This window comes from Pagrus pagrus (genome assembly GCF_965226575.1).
Source record: "Pagrus pagrus genome assembly, chromosome: 18".
Classification (NCBI taxonomy): domain Eukaryota; kingdom Metazoa; phylum Chordata; class Actinopteri; order Spariformes; family Sparidae; genus Pagrus; species Pagrus pagrus.
The window spans coordinates 2,313,540-2,323,572 of NC_140202.1; the positions used below are offsets into that span (position 1 = coordinate 2,313,540).

At 38.3% G+C, this 10,033-nt stretch overlaps 1 long non-coding RNA gene across 1 annotated transcript in view; it reads right to left on the reverse strand.

Annotated features, from left to right (window-relative positions):
• LOC311273516 overlaps positions 1-9,077 on the reverse strand; it is a 42,207-nt gene extending 33,130 nt beyond the window's left edge. The window contains exons 1-2 of the long non-coding RNA XR_014624672.1: positions 8,981-9,077; positions 5,113-5,184 (exon numbers count right to left, since the gene is read on the reverse strand). This is a non-coding gene — a long non-coding RNA (uncharacterized lncRNA). The remainder of the gene's footprint in view (positions 1-5,112; positions 5,185-8,980) is intronic.
• Between the last annotated feature and the right edge of the window lie 956 nt (positions 9,078-10,033).

Genomic DNA, 10,033 nt, shown 5'->3' on the forward strand with positions numbered 1-10,033 from the left:
ATCAGTAATGAGCATTGTAGGCAGAATTCCAAATGTTCCATATTGTGTTTAATATTTTCAAGCAAAGTATGAACAAGTTTCAAATAATTCATATTTAAATGTCTTTGAATGTCTAAATAATATATGAAAATGACCTGTGTAATAACACTTTGTGGGAAGTGAGCACACACCATTGGAGGGCATGCATTTGATCAAGTCCTGTGTAATAAAACTGCATTTTAGAGTGGCCTTTTATTGTGATCAGTCCAAGGCACACCTGTGCACGTGTTGTGCTGTTTAATCAGCATCTTGATCAAGAAGAGAAGTCTTCATCATTTATTATAACGCAAAAAGTAGGAGATAAATAAAGGTATGCATTTCTATTTTTGAACAGGGTTTGCTCGGATGGGATGTTATGTTTTACAATGCTTGTTTGGCAAGTGCTTGTTCGGCAAGTACAGTCAATATTAATAAATAACAAATACATTTTTGACACACTTAATGTCCTCAGCCCTCAAAAAAACACTTACTATGGTAGACAAAGCATTCATATTGTTATGTTCACTCTTCGTAGGACTTTTTAACACCTTTATCAGCCCATGAACACCAGTGATCCAACAAGTGTGAGAGGTGAGAGGTATGTACAGTAATGTCGCCCAACAATGAGAATCAAGTCAGTTGGAAAACAACCGCTGCAGTTTGGACCTCCCAAAGCCAGGTGGTTCTAATACTGACTCACAAATGCAGATAAACAACTATCAACTTGTCTTGGATTGGTAGAAGAAATACAATTTCAAAGGGAAGCAATTCAACTGAAATAAAAAAATTCTATGACCTGAAAAAATATTTTGAATGTGCTTTGAGATAAACTCCTGTTTCCTTTAATTACAAAATAACATACCATGGAATAAAGTGTGTTATAACTGACAGAAACCTGGTGGTGTCACGCAATACTCAACTTTAAGACACATTAAGCCATCACAGGAGAACATTTGAATCTGCATAAGGGAAATTAACTGCTACACAAGCCTCCAGCAACTTGTAGTTTGCATTTACTTTATTTACAAAAAATTAACTGGATGCAGAGTGAATATAATGTATTTGATATGGTACAAAAATAGCAAATTTCACTTCTACAACAAGTGAGAACTACTTCTCTACAATGCAGAGGGATCATACCTACAGTAATACTGACAAAAAATGAAAGTGAAATGCATCAGTTATCATTTCACCACACAGTAAGAATAACACATTTTCATACAATTCCACATTTTAAGTTGAAATCAAACCAACAAACACAATAAATCAAGTTCATTCCAGGGCTAAAGAGAGGGGGGAAAGGGAGGGACAAACAACTACAACAAAACTTAGTGTACTTTGTATTATAAACCATTATATTAATGGTGTATACTTCAGCAGAGCCACAAAAAAAAAGTCCCATTACTGTCATCTTCTACTGTAATGTGGTTTAAGGGTGGTTATACGAAAACTTGCCATTTTGTGTCCCTCCAACAAAACTGCTCAGTAAATCTGAATAAACAATAAATAATATATACAGTATATTTATAGTTTAGTTTCCTTGATAAGCCTAGTAACATACAAACTAATTAAAAGTTTTTTTCTTTTGTTTTTAGAGTTTTAAACCCTTTTTTGTGCAAAGCATCTTGCAAAAAAATGTAAAAATGGCCTGTCCCACAGTATGATTTGTCTACCTTTACTAGCTAGTAAGGCCAAAAAAGTCAAACTATCACATAAAAACTTAAACCTATATAAAGCCTCAAGTGTTGTTTCATTACTCATGAATGGATTTTATTCTTAATATGTGTTAATATGTTGTTGTTTTTATGAATAAAAACAACAATTTACTCGGGTCCCTGGGTTGTTGTCAACCCTGTTACTTTCAATGAAAACACCCCTTCAGAGATAATGGACTGTTCCGAAAGTTGCATCATTCCAGGTAGTGAAATCATCTGCCTTTTATGAAGTTGATGGTGAAAAAACAAGTGAGTGTCCTCTTTTTTTAATGAATTTTCTTTGAGTTATGTAATGTCTGACAGGGGGGGACGAGCTCATTGTGTCAGCCCTGTTACCACAAAAGCATACTTTAAAAAGTTATTTGTTTGAAATTTTAAATGTACATATATAACAACATTTAAGCCTCTCATGAATCGGCATGCATGTGGTGTCATTACATTTACCACATGGCTAGTAATGGCTGCCAATAACATTTTTCGTCAACCCTGTTACCGTATAAAGTACATGCTTTTGTGTGTACATGAAAATATACTTGTCTTTCCAATAGTATTTACATGTTTTTGCAGGTTTCATACCTAAATATCATGTTTTTCTACTTATTCTACTGATAGGCGGGCTACAATTTGTTGAGGTTACTGACCTATACTGATCTATCTTTTTAGATAGATTAAGATCTTTTTATTTTAATAAAAAAAATATTCAGATTAGTCATGTTGAATGAAAGATTTAGGAATGTCCCATTATAACTTGATTATAGCCATAACTGTAACTTAAACAAGCAGTATAACCAATACGGTAACTGTTGTCAACCCTGTTACTTGTATAATATTCTAATATAATGTAAAAAATGAAAAGACAAATGTAAAATCAAGTAGTAAAGAGTAAAAGAGACCAGTAATCCACTCAAAGAAATTGTGGTATTATTATTTTGTTTTCATAACGTTTTCTTAAAACAGAAGATGCTGTGAAAGAGTCAATTGTAAATGAGCATATTCATTCATGGAAAAAAGTCAAATCCTCAATATTGTCACTTTGTAAACACACTTAGTGTAACAAGGGGGGTTGTATCTTTCACTGTATATCAGATTTGTTTTAAATTTGGATTTAAAACCTTTTCAAACAGTAACTGATATGTCAGTAACAGGGTTGACAAAACACATATGTATGTTGATTATATGTGAAAATAAATAAAAAAATAAGATGGCCTGAGATGGCACGGCACATTTTTCTGAAAGGTAAGGATATACTTCATCCAAAAAGGGGCTTAAAGACTTTTAAAACAGTACTTTGAAAATCAAACATTAAGAATGGTAAATGGCACGTTTTCGTATAATGACCCTTAAGTATAAATATCTAGTGTTTCCAGTATACTAGAAGAGAATGACTAAAAACTAGAGAGGGGAAGTCCTGAAGAACTTACGGTTGTGAATGCTGCTGTTGAGAAGCTGACGCCAAATGCGCATTGCTGGCTGTGAAAACTTTGAATAATGTCAAGAATATATGAAATTTCTCAGACATTTTACGATATTTTGAAGGGCTGAAGCCAAATGCGCACTGCTTGCTTTGAAAACTTTGAATAATGTCCAGAATATCTCAAAACTGTGAAATAATTTAGGGTTTGTTGAAAAGCTAAGGCCAAACTGAATTGGTGGCTTTAATTAATTTGGAGTGGCGTCTGAAGAATAGGAAGTTTCCTAATGGTTGAGTAAGAATGAAGGATTCAAAATAGAATATAAGCTGTGAGCCAAACTGTAGGGAGCTGATGGAGTATGAAGAGATGTGACAGTGAGAATAATTTAAATACTGTGAATGGGACTGAAAAGTTAAATGAATCTCTATGTATCAATGATTGACAACATTTAAATATTTAAATGGAGTTTCTGGCATGAATAAATAGTTAAATAAAGTTAAAATGTTGGAAAATATACTGTGACTGTGTTTGTGTGAGCATGTGAGTGCTAAGGGGTGAATATTTGACTGCATTTGTGTGTGTGTGTCACTGTGTGTATTAAACTGACTAATTGTTAAATCTGTCTCTGTGTTGGCCCAAAAAACAGTAACTGCTATCACTCAAATAATGATATGGTAGAAACTATTAGAGTCTGATGAGCACTTTGTGAAACATTATGTGTATTGTCAAAAATGTGGCTAGTGGAGCAGTTCAGAAAAATGAATGCGTTTGCCTGCCTCCAGATATTTTTCCTCTCAGCTTAAAGCTGGGGTCTGCAAGTTGGAAAAACCGTCAAGACCAGGAAAGATTTTTAAAGTATCCAGCCAGTAAACTCCGCCCCCTGCACTCAGGCCTCTCTCCAAAGCCGCTCCCCCCAAACCATGGACGCGCACCGTCTGAAGACTGCCGAATACCGTTGACGGAGTCTAAGTCCTCACGAGCGGTGAGGAGGACAGTGTATCGACGCATCATTTTGTATCACAATGTCCGACTACAAATAAGTTTACGATGTCTCATTGACCTGTAAGTAAACACGTAATATTATCAAATTGAACATAAACAACCAACATAGCCATTGCTAGCACTGATAGCTGTCAAGCTAGACACGCCAGAGTGAAGCACATCATCCCGTCAGAGGACGACATGAGGGGAGGCAGAGGCCGTGGACGTGTGAGGGCGACAGGTCAAGGAGCAGGTGTTCATAGGTCGAGTAGAAGATCTTCAAGCTCAAAGGATTGCACATGAGCAGGTCAGCATCTAAAGTAGAACATAACTGGTGCTTTTTTCCTGATCAACACCACCTACAACTATTTGTGTTTGTACAGTATATTGACCAGGCATGTAACTTGCCCTAATCAGAATCACATTTTTTGCCAAGTAGTTTTTAACCTTTTGAATTTGTGTTTTGGTGCATAACAATAAACACAGTAAGTAGACAAATGTAAAGATAAAGGGCTGGTACATTTTTGATTTTTTAATTTAATATAAACTGGGACATCTGTACAGTTTTGTCCAGGAATGTTTAAAGTATTCACAATTGAGAGTGTATATGCTGAGGACAGTAGAGCTCTGTTCCATAAAAATACCTAATCATGTTGCTCATCTGTTGTTGTTGCTGTTCTCATTATTTTTTATATGCATTTTGACAGTAGTGTGTACAAGCTCTACTTGCTGGACTTTTTGTTGTACACCTTGGAGTACTTGGCCTAAGAGAAAGGAGTTCCATCATCTTAGCTAAAATTATAATAATTACAGAAAACTGGATAAGGATGGAGAACTAAATGTGTTTACAGGACATAAAGTTACATCTAAATGTGTTTATGGGGCATAAAAATGTTATGACATTATGTATGAAATGTCTCTATCAAAGACACATATTACATGAAGTGGTCTGATCGATGTTGCTGTCAGCATCAAGTTAAACTCACCTGTCAGAGGGAGACTGCAGAAATAGTGGAAACATCAGGACATGGTTCTGCTGTGAACTGACGCTTCAAGGGCTGGAAGTATAGGACACAGAAATAGGCAACATCAGCACATTTGTGAAACATCCAGTTCAAAGGCTATATGAATGAACGTCATATAAATACCATATAACAACATAATGCATGAATACAATGCAAACTATATTCACAGATATATGTAATCTTCCCAGGACCTCTGAACAGTGGACTTGGCCTTTCACACGTGTAGCACACAAGAATTAGTCCGCCCCTCACATACAGTCTGACTAATGTCCAAACAGCCCAGGGTAGCCGGGCATGTGTGAACACTGCTATAAGGATTAGATCCACAGTACATGTAAATGTTGGCCCGCGTGTAAATGGTGACATAACATGTAAATATGTTTCATACGGCAGCAGTCTGTTATTTTAGCTAGCTAGCTAGCTAACGTCAGCTACAACCTGCTAACGTTAGTTACGTTGACTACATAATGCAGAGTAATAATACATTTCCCCAACAAAACAAACAAGCTAATTCCCTGTCCAACAGAGACACAGCTACCATGGCGTCCGTCCTCAGGTCTTTGACTGCTTCAGTTGTCGCCATCGCTGAAAAGCCGCTCCGATGTTGACTGTCGTTTTACTTCTTGCACTGTCTAACTTCTTTTTTGGTAGCCTTCTCGAGTTCAGTCTTTCTTTGTTCAGCAGTGTAAGCTGCTGTAGGTACCACTGGTGATGAGAAGTGTGGCTCTAGTTTCTCTGCCATTCTTGTCGTAAACAGTCCGCCATAGCTCTAGTGTAGAAAGCCAGTCACTCGCAATGAGTGATGGGCGGAGTCAGCACAGGGTGCGGAGGGTGGTCAGGTAAGGGCAGATTGATTGACAGGTAGTCTGTCCATACAAAATTGTCGGGCTGGTTAAATTGATTGGATGAAGTTTTTACAGCCCTGTGGCTGCCAAAGACAATGGATATATTTCGTTTTTTTTCAGATCATTTGATATTTTGATTGCTGTCAGGATGTTAAGAAATGTTATACAAATATGATAAAAAAAATGCTGTTGAACCGAATTACATACCCAAGCTTTAATGGGATTTAATGCAGCAGTTGGTGAGTGTTCCTGTCATATAAAAGGCCACTGAGTCAAAAGTTTTTGTCCGATTGCCCCCACTGTTGCGACCAGCACAAGTTTTCCTACAAGCTGATGCAATTTTTCTGCTGGAATGAAGATTGTGGAAGCTCCTCCCCACTCTGTCAGGTGGCTCCTCCACTCTGACTGTCATCATTCCACCTCTTGATAATTGCTTAAAAGTTATGAATGTTTGAACCGCAACTGTGCAAAAAGTATGAATGATGTGAGAAAGTCCTAATCTCTGTGAACGTTTCACAGTTTGAATGGAGTTTCTATGAGAATGTATGGAGGAGGGAGAAGAGTTGGAAAATATTTTATTAGGGCCTGATCGCTTGTCAGCACGAGGACCTATTGTATCAGTAAGGATTATTTTTTTCCTACCAAACGATTGCATATTTGGCAGCCTGAACATACCCCAAAACTCACCAAACTCAGAACATACGTCACATCTGGTGAAAATAATTCAACATGATTGTGGGTGGGTGTGGCCAGGGGACTCCATAGCGCCACCTAACGTAAAAAAGTTGTGCGCAAATCATTTTTGATCGTCATGAAATTAACAGGACTCATAGGTCTCATCGATTTAGCCACAAATTGGTTTTATTGGAATTTTTGCCGCAACAGGAAGTCGGTCATCTTGAATGGCGTGCGGCGAGTTTCATTTTTCCGACACTTTTTACAGGACTTTAGGATGTTCGCAGACTCACCAAATTTGGCACGTAGCTTCTAACCCATGAGTACGTTAATTCGATACCACAACTGCCCTCAGACGCTGCAAAACAGCTCAGTAGCACCCCCTAATGCCTTTTCCCATTTGACAAATTCCTACAAACACCAAATTTGGGAGATCCATAACCCGTCATGAACATTGATATCTGATATGGGTCTGGGCCTTTTAAGTGCAAAGATGGCACCACAGCGCCCCCACGAGGATTGTAAAGGGCGCGTAAGCTTGAAGCTCCACCTCCTACATTCACATACATGAACGAAATTTGGTATGCATATGTATCATGACCAGATGCACAAAACAAGAATCAACACCCATACCCTCAGTCAAACAGGAAGTCTGCCATTTTGATTCGAAGTTGAGATTTCGCCGCCGTTTTTACCCATTTCCTGCCTCGTACTTTAACGAACTCGTCCTACAGATTTAACACCACAGACTTCACATTCACACAGGATCATCTTCAGACCTTGAAGATGAAAAGTTATCAAAAGCTTTCACCTCCGTTGTACCTGGTGGGCGTGGCAGTGCGGTCAATTTCGATCCTTCACCATAAAGCAGGAAGTACTTATAACTGCAACATACAATTTCCCATCTACACCAAATTGGTCACACATGTAGAGGGGTTGGGCCTGCATATGTCTATTCATCAATACTGTGTTAAGTGAAAAGATAGCTCTATAGCGCCCCCTGGAATATTTCAAACTTGAAACCCTGCCTCCTACATGCACATACATGAACGCACTTTGGTATACATACATGTCATGACCAGACGCACAAAATACCTCCAGGCACCGAAACCCTCAGTCCAACAGGAAGTCGGCCATTTTCATTCAAAGTTGATCCTTCGCCATAAAGCAGGAAGTCCTTATAACTTCAACATACAATTTCCCATCTACACCAAATTGCTCACACATGTAGAGGGGTTCGCCCTGAATACGACTATGCATCAATACTGTGTCATATCCATAGCTCCACCCACTGGACACAGGAAGTCACTGCAAATTTCACTGTTGTGTTTTGGGTGACATGTATCCTATTTAGGTAGGATGTGTGCGCCCTCCGATGGCGCCGCAGTCCAATGTACTTGGGTCGAGGGCCCGTTCATCACTGCTTGCAGTTTTAATTTCATTTATTTTAAATAATGTTTTCAAAAGTTTTAATGGGATTTGAACGATTAATACAACCTTGAATAGCTGGGTTTCAGTCACGTGATTATGATGACACACGAAGGTGGCGCGATTTCAAATGGAGGGCAGGAAGTAAACAGGGAGAATATGTCTATGGAGGAAACCGTTGCAGAGTCTGTATTGTACGGATTTAGATCCAGTTCCAAGACAAAGATACAAGCAATTAATTAACAAATATGTTGGACCTGACCCGTATCTCATGAAGATAAGTGAGTTTTCGACAGAACCTAAAGATTTGCCGACAATCAAGGCTGTTGATATCACAAACTATCTGGTCCTTCAGACATCCTACTAAACCAAACAGCAGATGAAAGCCTATAGAAGTCTGGAGGCATATCACTTTTTTGTCAGCGGGTGGGTCCACAACCTCGGTACCAAGCGGCTCCACGACGATTATCATTTGGTCTTCGCCAGGGTGAGTTTTTTTTCTTATATTGTGTGTTAAGATGCTAGCAGCTAGCAGTAGCGGCTATAATGTCAACAAACACGCAACACATCTTAATGACAACGTTAGCCTAGGGCAGCCTAAAAAGTCCTAATGAAGTCCATATTAGACTACTGGTAACTTAATCATAATCATTACTAAGTAAATGGGCATTTAAAGGAATAGTTCACTCTAAAACAGAATTCAGTCATTATCAACTCACCCACATGCTGATGAGAAGTCTGGTGTAGTTTTTTATTCCTCAAAGTGCAGCATGTGGGTTAGTCGATAATGACTGAATTTTGTTTTAGAGTGAACTATTCCTTTAACGACAACCTAATGCTATAAACACAGGCACAAAAACCGAGTTAGCGAGCTAACTTACCTCTGACGAAGTGGTCGCTGCAGACACGGGCATTAGCAGACTCTGCTCCTCCCGACCGCAGACGTAGGTTTAAAATCCACTTTTTACGGCGTTGTTCTGTGAGCTTTTTACATTTCTCACCTTTGTGAACGACAATCTTTCGTACTCTGTAAAACCCCTTTTCCTTTTCTCGGTTAAAACGATTGGAGCAGCCGTAAACTACACAAAACCTAGGCATTTTCTCAGACGGCAGATCCTCAGTAATTAAGCTACTTCACTTCCTGCCCTCCATCTGAATTTCGCGCTCTCGCAATGCAGCAATGTGACGTCACGTGAAAGCGACCTATGTAGATAAATTGTGGAATATTTCAAATTTTGAATGGAGTTTCTATCTGGGAGCATGAATGACTAGATAAGCTTTGAAAATGCTTGAAAAAGTGTGAAAATGTGGGATTTTGTTGACATTCCATCATCTGCTTGAATGGGAAAAAATGACCTAAAAAAACCCAGCTAATATCTCTGAAATTATTAATGATATCAATGATGGTGTTTGAATGGAGTGATTACGTTGAAAAATGTGGAAGGAGTTAGCAGTGAAATGCACTACCAGTCAAAAGTTTGGACACACCTTCTCATTCACCAGAATGAGTTTTCCTTTATTTTAATTATTTTCTACATTGTAGATCAATACTGAAGACATCCAAATTGAGAAAGAACACATATGGAATTATGTAGTAAACAAAAACATGTTAAACATAAGTGTATATTTTATATTCTTCAAAGTAGCCACCTTTTGCTTTGATGACAGCTTTGCAAACTTCTGGCATTCTCTCAATCAGATTCATGAGGTAGTCACCTGGAATGGTTTTCAATTAACAGGTGTGCCTTGTCAAGAGTTAATTTGTGTAATTTCTTGCCTTATTAATGTGATTGAGGCAATCAGTTGTGTTGTGCAGAGCTAGGGTTGGTACACAGTGAATAGTGCTATTCGACTACTGTTGTAATCCATATTATGGCAAGAACCACTCAATTTAGTAAAGAGAAACGACAGTCCATCATTACTTTAAGACATGA